This window comes from Sus scrofa, chromosome 1 (genome assembly GCF_054392235.1).
Source record: "Sus scrofa isolate SSC_HxYL_T2T_F1_AM1 chromosome 1, Sscrofa_HxYL_maternal_Yorkshire_Landrace_v2.0, whole genome shotgun sequence".
NCBI lineage: Eukaryota > Metazoa > Chordata > Mammalia > Artiodactyla > Suidae > Sus > Sus scrofa.
This window is the reverse complement of record NC_139383.1, coordinates 159,768,811-159,790,000: the sequence shown is the minus strand read 5'-3', so window position 1 is coordinate 159,790,000 and position 21,190 is coordinate 159,768,811. Positions and strand designations below refer to the sequence as shown.

At 46.6% G+C, this 21,190-nt stretch overlaps 1 protein-coding gene and 1 long non-coding RNA gene across 5 annotated transcripts in view; both read left to right on the top strand.

Annotated features, from left to right (window-relative positions):
* Positions 1–21,190, top strand: part of TSHZ1 (teashirt zinc finger homeobox 1) — an 80,713-nt gene that overhangs the window by 10,279 nt on the left and 49,244 nt on the right. The window lies entirely within an intron of this gene.
* On the top strand, positions 16,256–20,883 carry LOC146406821 (uncharacterized). The gene is made up of 2 exons (XR_014815725.1): positions 16,256–19,458; positions 19,730–20,883. It is a non-coding gene; the product is annotated as an uncharacterized LOC146406821 (long non-coding RNA).

The following is a 21,190-nucleotide window of genomic DNA, read 5'->3' as shown; positions in this document are numbered from 1 at the left end:
AAGTAGGATCCCTCCAAGCTGCCATCACAGGCTGCTTCCCAGGCCTGCGTTTCTGCTCCCAGCCCGGCCAGTGTTAACCATCCACATATTGAACCCGATGTGTGGTTCCCAATTTGAAATATGGGCATTTCTGCCTCAACTTGCTAGCTGCAATTTTCAAAGGTGTGTTCCCGCAGCTCCTTTCTGGAGGAAATTAGCATATGGTAAATATAGGTCAAGTACTTACATGCTTATGAATTCCACTCTAAAGCTTGCTTGGAGGCGTGCATGTCGAGAAGGGAACCATGAGCTTGGACTGAATCGAGGTTTAGAAAATTTGGTTGTAAAAAATAGCCTCGGTTTTTAGTTAAAAGTAAAGTGCATCTTCAGCAAGATCATATGATGAAATAAATTAAATCAGCAGTGAAGGTCAGTATACATTCCGACTTGGGAATGTGAACTTTTCAGAAACTGGTATTTATTACATTTTACTATTTTTAAAAGCCAGCTGTAAGATTCATAGCAAGAAATGGTACAACATACCAATGAACGCTGAACCGAAGTGAAGGCTCTTTTCAGAATGGTTAATACGCCTTATTGGCAACTTATCCCTGGTGCTCGTGTCATTGTTACAGCTCAGCTTTAAAATATATGGATTTAAAACGCAAGTATCGTGACTAATATTTATTTCAAGTACAGAATGTGTCACAGCAGTGGGCCATCCTATTATTAATGCAGTAAACTGTGTAATACTCTATAAGAGCCTGCCCGGCTTCAGTTCTTAGCTACATGAAAATAACAGTAAAACATGTCTGTTTTTTCCTGCTAAGCTTTATTGTTACCTGGGAAGGTCTTGGCATCCAGAAAAGCCAAATGCAGACAAATAATGTGACCATAAACCAGGCCTTCGCATTACTCTGCTGTGCAGCCATCTCTTTGAACTGCCCCTCAAACTTTGAGAATATATATATATATATATATTAAAAAAAAAAAACTTAAAAATTTTAAAATGGAAGGACACTGCTCTAACTCCAGAAAGTGATTGGAGATCAACACGCTAATAAATATTCTGCATCAGACAGGAAGTAACTCAGAATGTTAGTACTCAGTGAATTGCTCGTGAAACACTAAATACTATTTATGAAAACAGTATAGGGGGCCTTTGAGAGGACACAGGCCAGGATGGTGTGTGTCTGGCAGCTGCAGTTTGCCTGGCTGTGTGCAGGGGGATCGCGCTACCTGGCTTGTTGTATTTTGTGCAGGAGAAAAGTTTCCTTACTTTGTTCTGCAGGTACTGAACTTGCATTCTTTCTCAATTTAAAATCGGGAATAAGAATTTATTTTAGAAGAAGGGAGTGAACTAGGCGATCCGGGAGCTGCACAGAAGTGATTTTTGAGCCCGGTTTCCCCCACTTTTCATGAACTGGGAAAATGAGTGTCTCAAAAGCTCTCAGAGAAAACCAACTTGGAACTGCGGTGATCACAAAAGAGCCTTGTCTCCGTCTCTCTTCGGCTCCTCCCCTTTCCATGCTGAGTCCGGGGGAGCTGGTGTCATGGGCAGGCAAGGGAGGGATGGTTCCAGACCCTCCAGCAGTTCAGGTTCAATGCCTTTGACACCCACCCATGCCCAGCCCAGCCCCTGGGTCCCTGTTCCTCCCGCCTGATCCCGAGTTACCTCCCAGGAGATGCCAAGTGCTGACTTGGAGAGAGGCTGCAGAGGGGAGCCGGTTCTCAGACACCCCCCACCCCCACCCCCACCCCTCTGGTTTTTGTGGAAACAAATTCAAATCCAGTAGGTGCTGTGTGCATGGTAACCGAATCCCCAGGTTCTCAGGCACTTTTCTGAAAGTAGGAGACTTGTTGTGGTGTTTGGCTAAATTTCTGGGAGTAGCTGGCTGAAGGCATTAGACTACTGAGAGTCTGGCTTATTCCCAAAGGGTTTCTGCAAATTAATCACCCTGTGAGCTAAATTTGTTTATAGACGTATTTGGAATGGAGGCGCTCGCATGGGATGCGTCTCCCCATCTGATCTGTGGAACACCTGCTCAAAGGATTACATGGCAGCGGCCCTCCTCCCCTCCCAGCGCTCCAGGACCTGGTACCTCATGGCGGTTGCAGGGGTGATGACAAAGATAATAATACATTCATGCCTCCCATTTTCCTCCTGGGGATCCAGGGCCCTCCGTTATCTCCACGAGTGTTGAGGTGGTACAGGGGATTTTGGAATACGTGGAGATTTTTATATATGTATAAATTCCTGTGTCTGTTTCTATAGCAATTGCTTCTTAAAAATAATTTAGTAGTTTAATACAAAAGCAGTAGATGGATTTTTCTGTGCTCTTATGGGGAAGTTTTTTCTTTCTTTCTTTTTTTTTTTTTTTTAGTTTCACACATGTTCAGTTTTAATGGGTAATAATTACATCTTTGTGTTTTGATGTCAGGCTGGTTATGAGGCCTAATTCTGCAGGCAGGCTCCTCTCATTGATTTGCTCGGAGCTGCTGATTTGAGAGAGAGAGAGAGAGGGAAAGAGAGACTTGCAGGCCAGGATCCCCTTCTGTTTTCAAGACCAGTTAACACTTAAGTGGCTCGTTCAGTCCCATTTCTGCAGACACATTTGTTTTCCCAGCCTTTCTTCTCCAGGCCCTGGAATCGAATACACATATGGTTTTGTGGTTGGGTCGTTTTTTGAAAGGCGGATTCCTTAAATAAAAAAAAAAAAAAAAAAAAAAAAAAGACCTCCCTCCCCCCACCCCCCCAAACCAACCTTCTTTCTAGGCATCCTCTCCCACCTCCTGACTCTGGTTTGTGGCTCGCAGGCCTGAGTCTCTGCAGCTCTGCCCTGTATATGCTGGGAAGGCAGTAAAAATGAACACTAATCAATCTTTCCGAGAGAAGCAATAGGCATTAGAAGGCCGCTATCCTGTGACTAAACACACCCCTTTTATGGAGTGTTGGTACTAATAAAGGACAGCTTATTACTGAGGCAGAGACCAAAGCCTAGATGAGGTCAACCCTGACTGACAGTCATCAGTCATCCTTAATGATACTTTTTCCCGAGCTTTCTAAGGGATTCTGAGCAGAGTGCAAATCATTCGGGGTCATCCATAGTTCATGTACCCACAGATGGCAAAGGTTTTGAAAGACTTCAGTTTAAACTTGTTAAAAAAAAAAAAAAAAGATCCTCACTTTTTTTTTTTTTTTTTTTTTTTTTTTGTATTTAAAAGGAAGGGAAAATACCCCAAAACAAAACATAGATTTTTCTTATTGGAACGTTTTCATGTTCTTTCAACCTAATAGATGTTTTACACACTATGGTGCTTGTGCATTATTAAAAGAGACATAAATTTATGTTTTATGACGTCTGTCTTCTTTAATTATTACCTTTGATGTCTATTGGTGACTAAAGAGAGCTTAACAGGATTTCTTTCTCTTCTTAAATTTCGTGTCGTGAAACCCAGCTAGTCCCTGACACATGTGTGTTCCTCACCTTCAGGATTATTTTATAAATCCCTTTCTGATGAGCGGAAGTGTCAAATCAAGGACAGGTCATAAAGTAAAAGTATAAACCTTTTAAAGAGGGACCTTGGTAATATATAAACATTCTGCACACTATCTGAATTTTTTATGGACTAAAGAAAAATTATATTTCAGCTGGAGGAAGGGGGAAGTTTAAACATCGGCCTGTGTTTTAATGTATGATTTTTTTCTCCCCCCCTCGCGCTCTTATTTATAGCCGTGGAAGAAACCATGAGCGTTCGGGGCTATTTTAAACATTTTGACTCAATTTGGAGCCCGCCTGTTAATTGTACCTGTTTAAATGCAGAAGGTTGACTGTGAATGGATCCTTGAGCCCCGCACTTACACCAGGGAGAACCCTGGATGTGGGCCAGAGGCCTGAGCCTTTGTTCTCTTACTGATTTTGTTTCTTCTCTTACCTGAGCCTCAGTTTCCTTACTGTAAACGAAGGCTCGGGGTTATTAGAGGCTGCCCTGGGCAGGCCACTTAACCTATCTTAGCACTCTGAGTTGGAGGGCATGGCTGCCGTGAAGCAACAGCTGTCTGTCTGTCTGTCTCTCTCTCTTTTTTTTTTTTTTCCAAAGCTGGCTGTGCCCAGAAAATTTGTGTTTGGTAAAATTTGAGTTTATTTTTACTTAGAAAATTGGAAGTACGCTGAAGCTGAAATCAACAACTTCTGAGCCCTTCTGCCACTTGCGAGTCGAGGCATATGGAAGTATGTCACCACCCAGAAGAGTAGAAGTGCTACGGGGTGGGGTAGGGGGGATTGCACTTGGGTGTGTAGGGTGTAAGGTGAGTGCCAGATGATGCGTACTCAGGACTTGGGGAGATTCCTCCTGGGTCCCCTGCATCTTAAGTCATGGAAGCCGAGACTGGAACCTCGACTGTAGCCTTTTAAAGGGAAATGGCTTACTCGCCTTTGTTGCAGAAATATGGGGTATTTTGAACTGAATTCAGCAGGGGCTTCTTGAACATCCACTGTATGCAAACCAGGCGTGGGGCTAGTTGGGTAAAGTTTTGGAGCTTCTAGGGGCGTCGGAAGTGTGGCTTCTAACAGCTCCTTCTGTGTATGTGTAAAGATGACTCTCCCACCTGCAAGTGGGCCCACCCTCTGTCACCTGCCCCGAAACCTGAGGTGGCCTTCTGAACATCGGAGGGGGCCTTACATCCTCAGCAGGTGTTTTGGACGCGATGTGTGGGGATCCCACAGTCAGGAAAACGGAGCCGACCATCTCACACACCATGTGCCCGATGGGAGGGTGTGCCTGGTGGGGCTTGCGCTGCATGCTCAGCCCCGAGCCCTTAACTGAAGATGGGACCTGCCACTGAGTGTTACTTATCTCAGTTTATGATGAAAAATAAGGAGTACTCCTAGCAAAGATCCTCCTTGTTGATTTTATTTTATCTATTTTTTATTTTTTTATTTTTATTTTTTGCCCTGAGCTCTTTAGAACTCAGCCAAATAAGAGCCACTTGGTTGAGAGGCAGGTTTGCTCTGCATGAATGTCAAATGTCAACGGGTTTGGTAAAATGTGCGGCTTAAATTATCGTTTGTGCTAAACAGTTAGTTTGGGTGTAAGTGCTGTGTGTAGGAAAATCCCCCTAAGGGGGATCAGATGGAAAGGATGTAACTCAGTAGTAAGGGGGGGGTGCAAAACCAGCAGCGTGTTTTTCAAGGAGAAGTTATATATACAAACATAAATATTTGGTTGCAGTGTATAAATGTCTTGGATATTCAGACCAAATAAGTTCTGATAGGGAAAAAAAGTATTTGGATGTAGCTGTTGTTATGTTTAATTTTCCTTATGCCGAAGTAGATAGTCTTTCTCCCAGGAACAGGCCTCTCTCTGCTCCCCACTCCCCCCTCTGCTTTTCTAGAACCTTCCACAGTTCCCATTGGCGAGCCCACTGCGTCTTTGATTCCTTTCTGATTGCCCTATGGAAGACATCTATCAGGCACTGTCTTATCTGTTTGTAAGGCAGCTCAGGCCCCAGATTTAAGTCATGGGTTCTGGCTACAAGTTAGAGTGTGATTAATAATTGACTAATGTAGCTTTTATTTATCACAGGCTAGCACATTTCGCCATTACTGAGTTAATTTATGTTAAGTGTAAGCTGTCGTTCAATCTGTTTTTCAACTTTTTTTTTTTTTTTTTTTTTTTAATCCTAAGTCTATCTTTCACTTTTTGAGAAACAAAATCCTTATACAGGGCACAGGCTCGCTCAGTGCCAAAAAGTTGATTTCCTTTTCACTGGAGCCATCCATCACCGGCCCTCCCAGCTGCACTGTCAGCCTGTGACAGAATGACATGTGTCATTTATCAAAGGGGCCAGGCTGGGCCTTGGGAAAGGCAGCCGACAAAGCCTGAGAGAGTTCATTTTGCAGTCGCCTCCTACCCTCTGTAAGCCCCTTGCCAGGAAAGCCTGTGATGTTTCTGTCTTCACAGCATTACTGTAAGTCCTTCAACCCTCACAGAATTAACCCTCCCCACCTCAGCACGCAGCCACCATACAGGGTCCAGCCGGAGGGTGTCTGGGACCCCAGCAGGCGCTGGTTCCAGCCCGGGTCCCCCCCACTCCACCCCCAAGTTGCTGTGTAGGGACACCCTGCAGGGTTCAGCATCTCCTTCCTCTCCCCACTTTGGAGTGGCTTTAAGAGTTCAGATCCTAAGTTTTCCTGAGCAAGACGAGGTCAGGAGCACGAAGAACAGCCATAAAGAGCTTCCCTGGTATCAAAGAAAGTCAGTCCCCTGCTCCTCCTGCAAAAGTTGGGTCTTCTGTTTATTTTAGGGCCTGCCTAATGAGCGCTTTACTCCAGGCTATTTTTGACACCACCCACTAAAACCCAGTAGACGTTTCTTCTTTTTCTCTGTTGCTTAGAATCTGTAACCCCGTTCCCGCACTCAAGTGCAGACAGTGATGGGGTTCGGATTGTCACCCTTGCTTGAAAGGCTCTTTTTTGAGAAGGAAGGGAAAAGGCTACCCTCACCCCCCAGATTTCCTATGAGTCCTGAAACCACCGGAAAACAGCCCAAAAAGGGAAAAGGAAAAAATAAATCCACCAGAGGGGAGGGCAGTGTTAAAATATACAAGCCTTGGGTTCAAAGAACATTCCCCCCCCCACTCGAAGGGAAGAGTTTTGCATTTTAATCATGTTTGAGGATGTGAGAAAAGTTATTGTTTCTCCCGTTCCTATGCCTTTGTACTTTGTGGAGTCCTCAGACTGAAGTTATTTACAGCTTCAGATATCCTTTAAAGAGATAGCTAAGCAGACTGTTGCCTCAGCCAGGAACTTTCCAGAAAGAAGTCCTATAAATTAGCCATTGCTCAGGAGTGGCTGTTTTCTAGGCAGAGCTGGCCCTTTCATTTGTCTGCATAAGGCTAATTTATTTTTGCAGCCAGATGTGAGCTGACAGCCATCACTCAGGGCTTCCTTCCCCACCGTCACGAGGTCGGGAAAACAGTCACGTTTCCCATTTTACAGAATCCCCATCAACATTATTGAAGATGGATGTATCTTTAAAGCAAAGATTGATTGTGGATATCGGAGTTATGGTGCCATTTATCATGGTGAATATTATTTAGACTTGGGTTGTACAAGGCTGTAACTTGAGACCCTGCCAGGGGAGGGACAATCTGGAAATGCGAATCCATGAACTTTAATGGATGGATGCTTTTTTCAAAGCTCAACTCACTATAGCGTGATTTACTTTTCTTACAGAAAGGAAACGAGCATTTCAGTTTTAAAGGGACAGCATACCAGATTGTCCCGATGAATGAGTGGGTCCCTTTCCCAGGGAGGCCGAGGACACTCAGAACTGCTGAGCGAGCCAGGTGGCCCAGCCCGTGGCCCTGCGGACGTGCAGTCAGGACCAAGCTCCAGATCTTCGTTATCCTTGTAGAAATGGAGACGCCCCCCAGAGCTTACTGTTATCAGGGACATGGTTAAGATGCTATTTATTTGAAGCCAGCTAGCTTTTCCCAAGCGCTGTGTATAGTGGCCATTTATGTTTAGGAAGACAGATGAAGCCGAAACTCCTCTGCGTCAGGAGCATGAAGCTTTGGGGAAAATGCACAGTTATCTCCCAGTGCCTCAAAGTAGTAGCATATGCAACAGAGGGCATCTCGTCGGCCTACTTAATACCAGCCCTTCTCACTTTGCTTCACGTGGCATAGTTACTGATATTGGCCCAGCTGGGAGCTCAGGGACCTTACCCCACAGAATCAGGGCACTGACAGTTGAACCTCTCAAGGACCAGCCCTCCTGTCTCTGTTCTTAGAAAATTGTAGCACTGGACATCTTAGTGAACTTGAGATTCCTTCCTGGGGCGGATCCCAGAAGTTCAAGCATCAAGACACCCACTGGGGAGCAGGGAGGGGTGGGGCGTGGGGGGCACTGGTTTCATTTATGATGAGCTGCGCCAGCACCATGGCTGAGCTGGAAGCATCACCTGTCAGGGGCTCTTCGGCCCCCAAATTCTTTTCTTTGTTGCTAATGTGGCTTTATCTCTTCCTTCCATTTCAGGGGAGTGGGTGCATACTCCAGTGGAGGAGCTCTTGAAAGTGAGGGAGGGGTTGGCTGTAGGCAACCTGGACTTGGCAGCTGTTGACAGCTGCACCTTGGCCATCTCAGTTGACATGAAGCAAGGTTGTGCTAACCTGCAAGGGCCGCTGCTACTGGCCCCAGATCACCGCCTGACCCCACAGCCCTGATTCTCGATATCACTCAGAAGGCCTCCCCTCCCTATCACTCTTGGGTTTTAAATAGTGATGATTCCTAGCAGTTGTGCAGTGAGCTGAACAAGAGGTCACTCTTTGTTTTCAGCATTGGATGCTAAGCAGCTTTCAGAGGGTGCCCAGTCTGATGGGCAAGTGTGAATGTGGCTGCTGCACATGCCCAGTGGTGGGACCCTCAGCCCTTGTCTTTGTTTATTAAGTGGCTCATGGATGTGTCTGTGATCTGGAAGATGCTAGGTTCCATGAGGGCAGGATGGCGTGAGGCCCCTCTGGGCCTAGCACAGTGCTCTGCTCCTGCCTGTCAGGTGGTCTAGTGCCTCGGTGAGAAAGGCCCCGGCTCGTAAAGACAGAGCAGTGGGGTGTCCGCCACGTCCAGCAGATCCTGCCAACCCATGTCTGGTGTTAGGAGGTGATCTGGAAAATGGGTTTTCTTCTACTCCACACCACTAACCCAAGGCTAAGGGGGTGATGATTCTCTTGGGAACAGCCTTCCTTATGCTACGGATGTACCTTAAAAAAAGGAAGCCAAAATCCAGTGCAACAAAAAAAGAGGGTTGAAGAAAGAGGGTGCAATGAATTTCTGACAGCCAGTCTTGAATGTTAGGTAGAGAACAGTCAACACCTGGAGAAATAAGGGCGCCCAGCCATCCTTGCTCCTCCTCCGGTGGACAGACGAGCTCAGGACTGCGCTGATGCTGGTGTTTTAAAGGACAGATACTGAGATCTCCCGTCAGCCTCATCAGTGTACAGGTCTGTGTTTATGTGCAAGTTAAAAGCACATTCTTGGCCTTTTGCGAACCTTTGAAATATCTGCAAACAGGAAGTAGTCTATCAAATTCGTGTGAATCATGGCGTCTGAAATGTTGGCTGAGGTCAGATCATTACACTAAATATATTGTAACCATTATTAATGCATGGGGTCCTCTGCCATCTCTGTGATGTAGGACCCCTGCTCTCTGATTAAAAGCTGGGAGGGGTGAGAAAGGCTGCCCAGCTCCTCTCTCTGTCTCCTTGTGACTGACGGGCATTTGGAGCTCGAGTTTCAGACCATGCAGCCTGTTCACGCTAATGCACCTTACGGAGGGGCCTGCAGCTCCCAGGAAGGCGGAAAACAGGAACAAAAGTGCCCCAACTTCAGCAGACACAACCGTGCATCTGTAAGGAGGCCAAATTTATCACGGCGCATTACGGAGTGCAGCAAATGTCATGAAAACCATTGTTTTTTAATTTTTTTCTTGGAGCATTTGAATGAGTTGATTTATGGTAGTTATCCATCTTAAGGGTCATCCGTCATTTTTTAGTTGCTAGGCAATCAAACCAGCAGCTGTTTGCTTTGAATCAAGCTGAAAAGTTGTCAGTCACCACACGCAGGTATGACCTTAGTGGTTGAACACATCATGTGTGCAAAATTAAAGAGGCGGCATCTCTCTTCCCTGAGTCCCCTGACCGCCCTGCCATTTGTGGGGGGAGCACTGGCCCTTCCTAGTTCCTACGAGAAAAGAAGGAACAAAGGAGTGGGTGGAAAATTCCTTGACTGCAAACTCAAAAATATCCTTTAACTGTTTCACTCATTCCACATTTGTGCTGTGCCAGGGAGGGGACTCAAGTGAAGGCCACCAGGGGCTGGGACATGAACCGCGTGATTTATAGTATTTCAATAAGCCAGTTAACAAGAGCAAACCTCAGTCCTCTGGTGGGAAAAACCAAACCCCAGCTGTTCAGTGCACAACCCAGGTTGGAGGCCAACGTGACAGCATCTTGGGTTTGGCAGCGGGTTTCTGACCTGTTGGATCCTGGGCAGTGGTGTGCCTCCATTGTCCTCTGGCTCCCTGCACTGGGACCTCAGGCTGCCTAGTGTGCTGTGGACTCCAGGCCTTTCTCATCACTGCCCTCCTCTGCTCCTGTGGGTCTGCATGTCTCTGGGCTCCTTCTGAACATAGGGCTTCTCCCCAGATCCCTGTGTCTTTTGGTCGCCCTGAGCATCCTGAGTCTTTCTGAGGCGTTGTTGCTACTGAGGGGACAATTCTTGGTTTGGGTACCATGCTTGCTAACATGTAGGCAGTAGTACCTGCCTGCACCCTGAATTTTAGATACTCACAGGGCTTTAGAAATTACCCCTAGCAAGAAAACCAAATGCATATTACAAAGGTTTTTTCGGACTGTACCTGAGGGCTACAGAAGTTCCTCGGCCAGGGATTGAACCTGCTCTGCAGCAGTGACCTGAGCCACAGTCGCGACAACACCAGATCCTTAACTGCTAGGCCGCCAGGGAACTCCATAAAGTATTTTGAATAATATAGGCCAGATTCCTACCATTTACGAGCCTTCCAAGTAGGAATATTTCCTTTGTTTCTCAGTTGCGTTTATAATGTACCCACACAGGGAATTTACAGCAGTAAAGCCCAATTTGGGGCATCTGTGTGTCACAGAATAGTGTGTTTTTTAATTCAAATTACCTGGATGGTTTCTATTTATGTGATTTTAGCTATTAGATATTTAGACCATGTCACCGAGATCTTTAGCATGTATTTTGGAAAGTCTAAAATGAGTTTAATTTGGGAATTGGGTTGGCCTTACTCAATTTGTCATCACAGCAGTTTTTTTTTTTTCACTTGTTCATTTGTTAGGTATTTCTGAGGGCATGAAACATTTCCTTCTAGTGGTAGTTCTGCACCTTTGAGAAGCGTTCTCCCATCACAGCTTCTCAGGTACCAGACAGATACTGGGCCTCCTGTACAGTCTGTACAGGGAGTTCTGGTATGTCCTATCCGTCCCCCGCCCACTCACACCAGACAGAAGGTGGGAAGGGTTCTGGGGAAGACCCACAATCCTTTACCTGAAATCCCTGAGGCCAAATGTGCTTTGGAAGTTGAAATTTTGTAGATTTTTGAAAGGAAATTCCATGCCTATATTGAATATTTTGCAGCATCCTCAACTTAATGAGACGTGGGATTTCCTACTGTGAAACATATGAATATGCACTCTACTCAGCATGCATCAGTAGAGACCACGTCCCCCCATGGGCCTTTGGGTCAGGTTTTCCTGCCGATGAGGTCAAGTCAGGCCAGACTTTCTAGAACAAAGTTAGGAGAGACCTGTATGTTCTCAGAGCTGTGTGGATTTTGGAAGTGAGGGGAGAGGTTGTGGCTCGTATTAGTGCATGAGCCCATTTCCCAGGCCTGCCTGCCCTGGACCTGACTGAGTCCTGCGCTGGCCTCACCTCTCCCTGTGTGGTGACCCTTCCCTGGAGCCCCCCTCCACACCCAGCGGGGCCTTCCCGGTTACCTGTCTAGAACTTTGAATCATAGGAACATATCTTACTGCCAGTATATGCTCCTGTGCCGTGTGAAGTACACTCTTCTCTCATTTGGGGGAGAATCTAGAATTAGTCTCATAGCACAGTTGACTTCGGGAGGCAGAAACGGAAACCGCCCCTTCACGCGGCTCCCGTGTTCCTGTCAATTTCTTGGCGAATGTATAAATATAGTGACAATAGTGAAGAGGGGGCTTTGCCAGTCATCAGGAAGAAACGCTGAGCTGGGGTTGTTGGTTCTGGAGACCGGCCTTCCCTCACGGGACCCTTTCTCTTTCCTGGTGGGGTGGGGCAGCCTAAGTCAGCCCAGTGGACTGACATTCGTGACCTGCAATAACTTGCAGACGTTTGCAGTTTAAAGGACCCTGGAAACAACTTCCTTTTTGAGGAGTTGTATTGAGCCTCCCTCCACCTCTCACTTGGACATTCTGTCCTTTGACCTGTTGACTGGCCCCACCCAGGGGCTCATGCAGGGGACACCTGTGTGGTCTCCCTGTCACAGTGGAAGAAGATGTGGTTCCTGGGCTGATAAGGCTTCCCTTAGGCAGTTGGCTGGGAGGATTGACTACTTGATTTTTAAAATACTTAAAAAAATAAAACTCCCTTTTGAGGAGGCGCGTAAGCGTGTGGGATTAGCTGTACACCCGTCTGTATCTTCTTTGGCTGTCTTCAGGAGCTCTTTGAAATGCAAGGCCACACCTGGGGTTTTGTTCTCTTTCAGATTCTACTTAATGTCACCGAGAGGATGCTAATTTTAGGCAGGCTCCCCCCAACACAGATGGGAGCCGAAAACATCCTGTGAGCCTGGGGCATCTTCCATGCACCACCAGAGGCCCTGCCCATGTGCACATGGTGGCCGGCCACAGGGCTGGCCCAGGACAGCTGGGGCCAGGCTGTGGGCCAGAAGGACCCAGGGTGGACCCTTGGAGCCCCTGTTGGATGTTTGAAATCCCAGCCCTTCTCCTACTCACCGAGAGCTCTCTCTGCCCATTTACTTCTCTTCTCTGCCACCCCACCCCCACCACTTTTCGATGACACTTGGCTTTAGAAACGTTCTTCATAAAATTTGTGCACACTTAAAAAAGTTATTTTGCAGTAACTCGTGCTCTTCAGAGGACAATTGCTCCACAATCTAATAAGTCATAATAAAGATAGTTCCGGACGATGGGTAGTGGTGATACGTTGGGAATAATAACTGCCTTGCCAGGGTTTTTGTGTGGTTATTTGAAAGGGTTTTTTTTTCCTCCCATTAAACTTTGTATCTTTTGTTTATGAGATGGTCTTCATCACTGTGCTCTTCTGCTAGCAGGTTGGTTCCCAACCCATGTTAGGAAAATGCTGGGTGGTTCTTGAGATTTCCATGAACTTTTCTGTTACATATGATACATTTTCACCCTCACATTTTCTAAATGTAGTTCAAGGGTATCAGTAAAAAAATATTTTTTTCTCTTCATATTTTCTGTTCATAAAACACATGAGGGAGAAACTGTTTCTGTGGTATTTTGATGGGTTTTTAGATGAATTTAGGTCTTGGGGACCGCAGTGTCTTTTTTTCCTGTTGTCTCAGCGGGTCTGGCGCTGGAAAGATTTCGTCTGGTGAGAAACCACTTTAGTTACTCACGCTAATATTGGTAATTATTAGCTTTTTGTCCTGTCGCGTGATGAAGGCATTATAATACCGCACCCCAGGACTTCGAGTCGCTGGAGCCGCTGGTGTACCCACCACACCTGCTCAGGGAAGTGCTTTACACTTTATCCCATATGAGGGGCATGAGGTTCAATCCAGGTGCCTTTCTGACCAGACATCAAGCTGCCTTAAATCCTTCTTGGAACAAGGTGGGGTGTGAATGAGAAACATTGAATTGACATTGAATATACGCTTGCCTTGGTGTCTTGACATGGGGAGTTGGGTCACTGACGCTCATGATTATTTTTCTGGAACTTTCCAGGGTGACCCCAGCTTGTGCATTGCTGCTCATGGGAAGAAAACACCGGGGTGGCTTTATTTTTTTTTTTAATTCTTTTTTTGTCTTTTTGCCATTTCTTGGGCTGTTCTCGCGGCATATGGAGGTTCCCAGGCTAGGGGTCGAATCGGAGCCGTAGCCACCGGCCTACGCCAGAGCCACAGCAACGCGGGATCCGAGCCACGTCTGCAACCTACACCACAGCTCATGGCAACGCCGGATGGTTAACCCACTGAGCAAGGCCTGGGATCGAACCCGCAACCTCATGGTTCCTAGTTGGTTAACCACTGCGCCATGATGGGAACTCCTGGGGTGGCTTTAACCTCAACATCCACACTGACCAGCCTAGAGTCCTTCAGAGCTCCCATTGTTTCCTCAAATGGTGAAATTTTCCCACTGTGGATTGCCACTGCTTTGATGGTGGATTTGCCCACTGTGGACCTTCACTGGCCCCAGTTCCTACCTGGAGATTGTCTGCTCTCTCTCCAGTTGTTCCTTCCTTGGTTTATTTATCCAGTAAATACTTACTTGGAGTACTGCTTGTTTTCAGAGAGTTCAAGGCAAAAGAAAAATAACTAGGAAGGTCCTTGAGATAATGGATGTCACAGCAGAGTAAGACTATTTTGAAAACCAAAGCAGTTATCAATATTAACTTTATATAAAATATCTTATTATGCATCCCGTGGATGTAAAAATTTCATTGAGTAATGAAATAAATGTTATCAGGATTGAATATGGGAAACAAAAAAATCTGTTTTCCAATTTATCTCACCTGCCTTTTCTTCTCTGCCTCCGCACAGCTCCTCCATAACAGGCCTCTTGCCTTTGCAGCCGGAAACCCAGCTTCCTTCAGGACCTGCTCTCAGGCCCGAGGCCCTTCACACCAGCTCCTCCCTTTTAGTTATACAACGGCTCTCCCTGCTGCAGTGTTGACCTGGGCTGTGTGCTCTTCAGAGTCCATTTTTTGGCACCTGCATCCACTTCTGTGCATGGGAGAGAAATTCTGTGTAATACGTAGTGCAAATGTGCTAAGTTCTGTGAGCGCTGGTCACACCCAGTGGCCCTGCTCATCGTCACTATTGACCCTGTTGGTCATCATCAGTGACCCTCCTGGTCATCACTAGTGGCCGCGCTAGTCGTTATTAGTGACCAGCTGGTCAGAGCTGGTGGCCCTGCTGCTCATCACTATTGACCCTATTGGTCATCAGCCAGTGGCCCTGCTGGTCCTCACCCAGTGACCCTGATGATGTTTTAAGGGTGTTGGTTTGTCTCAGTCCCTCCTCATGTAACAGGTATATCACAAGTCCCTTGTGGCCTCTCCTGGAGTTATTAAAGTTGGGAGTCAGGGCTTTTTGCAGACATGATTTTAGCAAATTCCCATCTCTTTAAAACTGCTTTCCAGCTGTGTCTTCCCGTGCCTCTTTCTGGGGCAGGGGACAGTGGATGGGAGATGGGAAGACAGCTGCCAGGTTGCATTTCTTTTATGATAACATCTCCAACCTTGCATTTGCACCTTGAACTCTCTGAAAACTGGGGGCATTAAATTATAGAACACATGTTTAAGGGAATAATTTAGTTATTTGGTTGTAAAATTTTGTGCAGCATTCTTCTCAGTGCACCTTTGCAAATACCAACATCTAATAATAGTAGTAGCAATAATAGTAGTGGACCTTTTCTCTAGAATATAAGCTCCTTGGGGATAGGGGCTTTGTCTGTTTTATTCATCGCTGTCTATGGGGCGCCTCGCACAGTGTCTGGTAGATAGTAGGTACTCCGTAGGATGACTGGCTTTATCATATTCCTGTGTACTTTAATCGTATGATGTAATTTAATTTTTACAGTGACCCTACCCCTATGTCCATTGTATGGAGTGAGGCTTGCCCAAGTTAGGGTAACATAGATTGTCACAGGTTGCTTAGAGCAAACCAGGTAAGGTTGTACAGATCAAGCCCAGAAGGTTTGATTGCTTGACCTCTGATACCTGTCTGATGTTCATGTTGTTGTTCGTGTTCTTTCTTTATTTTTTTCTTGTTACAGCTGTGACTACAGCATATGGAAGTTCCGGGGCCAGGGGTCAAATCGGAGCTGCAACTGCCGGCCAACACCACAACCACAGCGACAGTGTATCTGAGCTGCATCTGCGACCTACGCTGCTGCTCACTGCAATGTCGGATCCTTAACCCACCAAGCAAGGCCAGGGATCAAACCTGCATCCTCAGAGAGAGAACATCGGGTCCTTAACCTGCTGAGCCACAACAGGAACTCTAGTTGTTTATATTTTAATTCTTGTCACATGTCTCCCTAGAACCTGTCTCTGAAGGTTGGGGTGCTGGGGACAGAACTCTGGAGTGGTGTCGGGATGGTGCCTGGATAATCCCTGGCCCTTCCACTTACCTGCTGCTGGAAGCACTTGGTTTCTTCAAGTACAAACTGAAGAAGCTGGACCCAAGGATCCCTGAGATCTATTCTCCTTTGAAAGTCGCTTGTAGGGGTGGTTCTCGCACCTCAGTTGTGAATCTTTCTGTGTTTCTCATGCTCCACGTATGAGAGAAGGACAAACATCTTACCCCCACACTAATATACATATGTACATATCTGTGTCTGTATACATGCATGTGCTTGTGGACACACACACACTTGCACACACACACTTTTTTAAATCTCTGTTTCTCTTTCTCCAATGGCACTAACTTTATTTTTAGGGGGGCCTGCATGCTCTCCATACGACCAGCTCAAAAGATGAGAGGTGTTTAGAAATAGCCCTCATTTCTAAATAGCCCATCCTGTTATCTCACATATTAATTCATCTGAAGGCTTCTTCAACAGGCTTATACTTTGTTTTTAACTCTCTTTTTTATTTTTTTGTCTTTTTAGGGCCGCACCTGTGGCATATGAAGGTTCCCAGGCTAGCGGTTTAATCGGAGCTGTAGCCTCCGGCCTATACCACAGCCACAGCAACACAGGATCCAAGCCTTGTCTGCGACCTTCACCATAGCTCATGGCAACGCTGGATCCTTAACCCACTGAGCAAGGCCAGGGATCGAACCCACAACTTCATGGTTCCTAGTCGGTTTCGTTTCTGCTATGCCATGACGGGAACTCCTGTTTTTAACTCTTTTAAGCTATCCTCCCGTGAGTTTGCACTCGTGGTCCTCTGTGTGTGAGGCATGAGCAGCATTTGCAGACAACACACAACATGTGAAGATGTGGTCCTTGGACCGCAGCACCCATGGTCGTATTTACCTGGAGATTGTTCAGCTACCATGTGCAGCTGTTACCCTGTGAAAACCCACCGGCCACATGTGGACGTGGACTTGGCAGCTCCAGGGGGTGCTGTGGGGAGGGGGGCTCAGGGAGCTCTAGGTGTATTGAGAATTGGCAAACTGGGGCATTAAGTCGCAGGTGACATGGAGAGACTGGTCTTCTGTATGGGGGAAGCATGTTCTTGGAGTGAAACCTTCTGAGTCATGCTCATCAGGGGCAGGAGGCTGGCCGGGGGTCTCTGTGGAGCCTTAGCAGAGCTCCGGGAATGACCCAGAGGCTTCAGCACTGAGATGGAGACTAGATGGATAGTCTGAAATTCACCGTGTCCAGTGCTAGAACAGGAGCCAGGTTTGGGGGGGAGCTTCTTTAAGAAAATAAGTACAAAATTATGAATAAAATGTTAGGCATGAGGGTGTTGATTCATTTGGTACAAGAAAGGAAATCCCTACAAACCAGAAATCTTGAGAAGCTGAAAAACATGACAAAATCCAGAAAAATAACATACAGTTGATGCATTGTCCAACACACCTGGCTTCCTACATGTTGTACCGCACGGAGAGATGGTCCAGCAACCCCTCTGTCAGGGGTCGGGGAGGCGGTCTTTTATCCCTCATAGTTGGGGGTCTATCAAACATAGAACGTCACACACAACTCAGCCACCCTGGTCTCATCCAGGCCACAGTGGCTGTTATGCCACCTCTTAGGTGGGAAGTGTGCCATGCACGGCAAGGTCGGCGGGGAGGGGGACCTGGTGAAGAGTGGTACTTCTGCATATTTCAGGTGGCCCCCTGAACAAAGGGGTCCCTAGGGCTATAGAAAGGCCAGCACAAGTGAGGGACCGGAAGCTTCATCGACAGCCTTCATCACCATGGCGACACCCCCATTCACAGCCCTGTCTTGAAAGATAATGGTCTTAGTTAAGCTGATATTTTGGTACTAATGTTTTGTATTGCTTTTTGATTAAAGTTTTGAGGGGACCTCAAACCTAACCTCCCTTCAAATTCCTGAAAGAAACTCTTTTTGGCATTTCCCCAGGAATGTGGTCATGTGATGATTTATTTCCTTAATGAAGAGCAGAGCCACCTTGACTGTGTGCTTATTATGCAGATAAGTACAGATTATCCGGCAAAGTATTAAGTAATTTAATTTTTATAAAATTATGAAATAATTATAAAAATAAACTTATAAAACTAATTTTTTATAAAAATGTAACTGGCCAAATTCAATTTTCATTGTAAATGGTTGATTATTAAAAATATTCTCTCTCGGAGTTCCCTTCATGGCTCAGCAGTTAACGGACCTGACTAGGATCTATGAGGATGCAAGTTCAATCCCAGCCCTTGGCTTAGTGGGTTAAGGATCCAGCATTGCTGTGAGCTGTGGTGTAGGCTGAAAATGCAGCTCGGATCCTACATTTCTGTGGCTGTGGTGTAGGCCAGCAGCTGTAGCTCCGATTCGATCCCTAGCCTAGGAACTTCCATATGCTGCAGGCACAGCCCTAAAAAGTGAAAAAAAACAAAACAAAACAACAACTCTCTTGAACATACCTTTTTGAGTGAGATGAAAGAGTTAATTCCCTTTTTTTTTTTTTTTTGGAATGCATTTTGTTTCCTTCCCTGTATGGAGATACACATTTATACTAGATGCAGTAGACTCAAAAGCAGGAAATAGGAGGAAAATGTTCCATGAACATGAGGGGGAAAGCCCAGCACTGTTTCCCCTGTTTTGAGAAACCTCGTGTTTGCTGGCCGTCCTGCCAGCTCTGGCAGGGTGTGGTTATTTCTCCTTGTTTCATATGTGTTATGTGAGTCGGAGAAAAATCGGGTTAAAGTGCTTGATGCTCCTCCTCGAGCTCATTGGTAGGATTTATTGTTCCAAGATAAATTACGAACTTTCAACCTTAGGAAATAGAAATATCCTGGCAGAGTTGAAGGTGTGCAAAAGTAAATTGTGACTTTACCCAGCAAATCTAAACTCGTGTCCTGCTGTCCTAATGATAGGATTTTTAAAAGACTGTCCGTCCTCCCTGTTCCTCTCTTGTTCTTGGTTTGGACACCTCATTCTTCTTTGAAAGTGATGGTGGCTCTACAGATTTCAAGGACAATGAGTTAGTTTTTCAAGAAAGACGTTGCAACTGTGGAAAATTCAAGACATTGCAAGTTTGGAATTTTTATGAGATATTTAGATATGTGTGAAACTTCAAGTGCCACAGCTTTCCTAAGAAACCTCATGGTTTGCAAATGGCTAGGGTCCTGTGAATATCCAAGTGCTTGGTCACCAAACATCTACCTGCCGTCTGTCTCAATGCGGAAGAGCAACCCTCTCCCCAGTGCTGCCTCGGCTCTTGGGGCAGGGGGGTCCCTGAGCTGTGCTTTCTCCCACCCACCACTCTTTCTTCCCACCCACCTGTGGCCCCTAGCCCCACGGATTCCTGTTGGGTTTGGAGGGTTCCACCTCCCCTGGTGGGAGTCTCCCATGGGTGTACCTGGAACCCACCTGGTTGCATGAAGTATCCTCTTTGGATGTAGGGTCGTCTCCACTGTGTTCCGGGGATCCTGTACCTCAATTTTCTCAATTTTGTAACCCTCCCTAAACACAGACCTACTCACTTTTGATCTTTAGGGTCACTCAGTCATTTTTTTTTTGGGGGGGTGCTTTTTAGGGCCGCTCTTGTGGCATATGAAGTTCCTAGGCTAGGGGTCGATTCAGAGCTGCAGCTGCTGGCCACAGCCACAGCAATGCCAGATCTAAGCTGTGTCTGCAACTATACCATAGCTCACGGCAACACAGGATCCTTAACCCACTAATGGAGGTTAGGGATGGAACCCGCATCCTCATGGATCCTAGTCCAATTCGTTAACCACTGAGCCACAAAGGGAGCTCCCGTTTAGTCTTTTTTTTTTTTTTTTTTTGTCTTTTTGCTATTTCTTTGGGTCGCTCCCGCGGCATATGGAGGTTCCCAGGCTAGGGGTCGAATTGGAGCTGTAGCCGCTGGCGTATGCCAGAGCCACAGCAACGCGGGATCCAAGCCGCGTCTGCAACCTACACTACAGTTCACGGCAACGCCGGATCCTTAACCCACTGAGCGAGGCCAGGGACCGAACCCGCAACCTCATGGTTCCTAGTCGGATTCGTTAACGGCTGCGCCACGATGGGAACTCCCCGTTCAATCATTTTTAACAGCCCATCAAACCTGCCGTTTTGTTGAACACATCCAGAACAGCGGCTTACGTGCCTAGTGGCTTCCTGTTTAAGTTAACTTGTGTTTGGCTGTAGGGAGATGGTACTTACTGCACAGCGAGTGTGTGACTCCCACTCCAGCCCCTGCCCTGTCAGGCAGGACATGTCCTGCTGGGGGTGGCTTCTTCTGCTGGCTGCTCCAGTGATAGTTTCCCCCTCTCAGCCATCAACACTTAGCCAGAGCTCACTGCTTTGGATGCCAGAAACACAGTGGTGAACACGTCCCATTCCCCATGAAAATGGGTGCCTCCCTGTAGGACACGCCTTAGTGTCCTGCGGCATTTGAACTTGGGGGTCCCAGTTCTGCAGTAGTATCGATGGTCTGCTCCTGAGTCCTGTGACACTTCCGTCCTGCCTCAGTCCCTGCCTCTCCCTTGTAAAAGCTCCAGCCCTACTGTGAGCTTGCAGGGCAGGGCTGGCTGCTCCAGGTCTGGCTCTCCTGCCCCAGCTGGGTGGATCTTACTTCCTTGAAGGGGAACAGGGGTGTCGGTCCACACTGACAGAGCCCCCACCCCTCTCCTGAGTTAGGAGTCCTGAAGGTGTGTGCTCATAGGTGGGACAGGGCACCTGAACGGTGGGGACCAGACAGGCCATTTCCTTCTGTAATTGTGCTATTAATGTCTATTGCATTTTGCTTATGATTCTTTTACCTAATGTTTTTTGATTTCTTCCTTGTTCAGTGTAACTTGCAGCACATAGGTTCAAATTAAAATCAAAGGGGGTTTAGCAGTTAAACCAGTAGATAAAATAAGAGAAATTCATTCTGTCATGGTTCCAGAGGCTGGGAGTCAGGAATCAAGGCATCGGCAGGGCCGCTGTCATCACTCCTGTCCATCAGCGCACTGGCAGTGTATGTGCAATAAGAAAAATGAAAGGAAATAAAAGGTATACTGATTGGAAAGGAAGAAATGAAATGGTGACTGTTTGAAGATGACACGATTGTTTATGTGGAAAACCTGAAAGATCAACCCCAAACTCCTGGAACTAATAAATGATTAGCACAAGCTTGCAGGATACAAAATTAATATACAAAACCAGTTGCTTTCCTATGTACCAGCCATGACCAAGGCTCTAGGGAAGGGGCTTCCTCACCTCCTGTAGCGCCCCCACCTCTGGTCAGGCTCGCGTTCCTTGGCTCATGGCTAATCTGCCCGTCACCTGTGGCCTTCTCTTCCC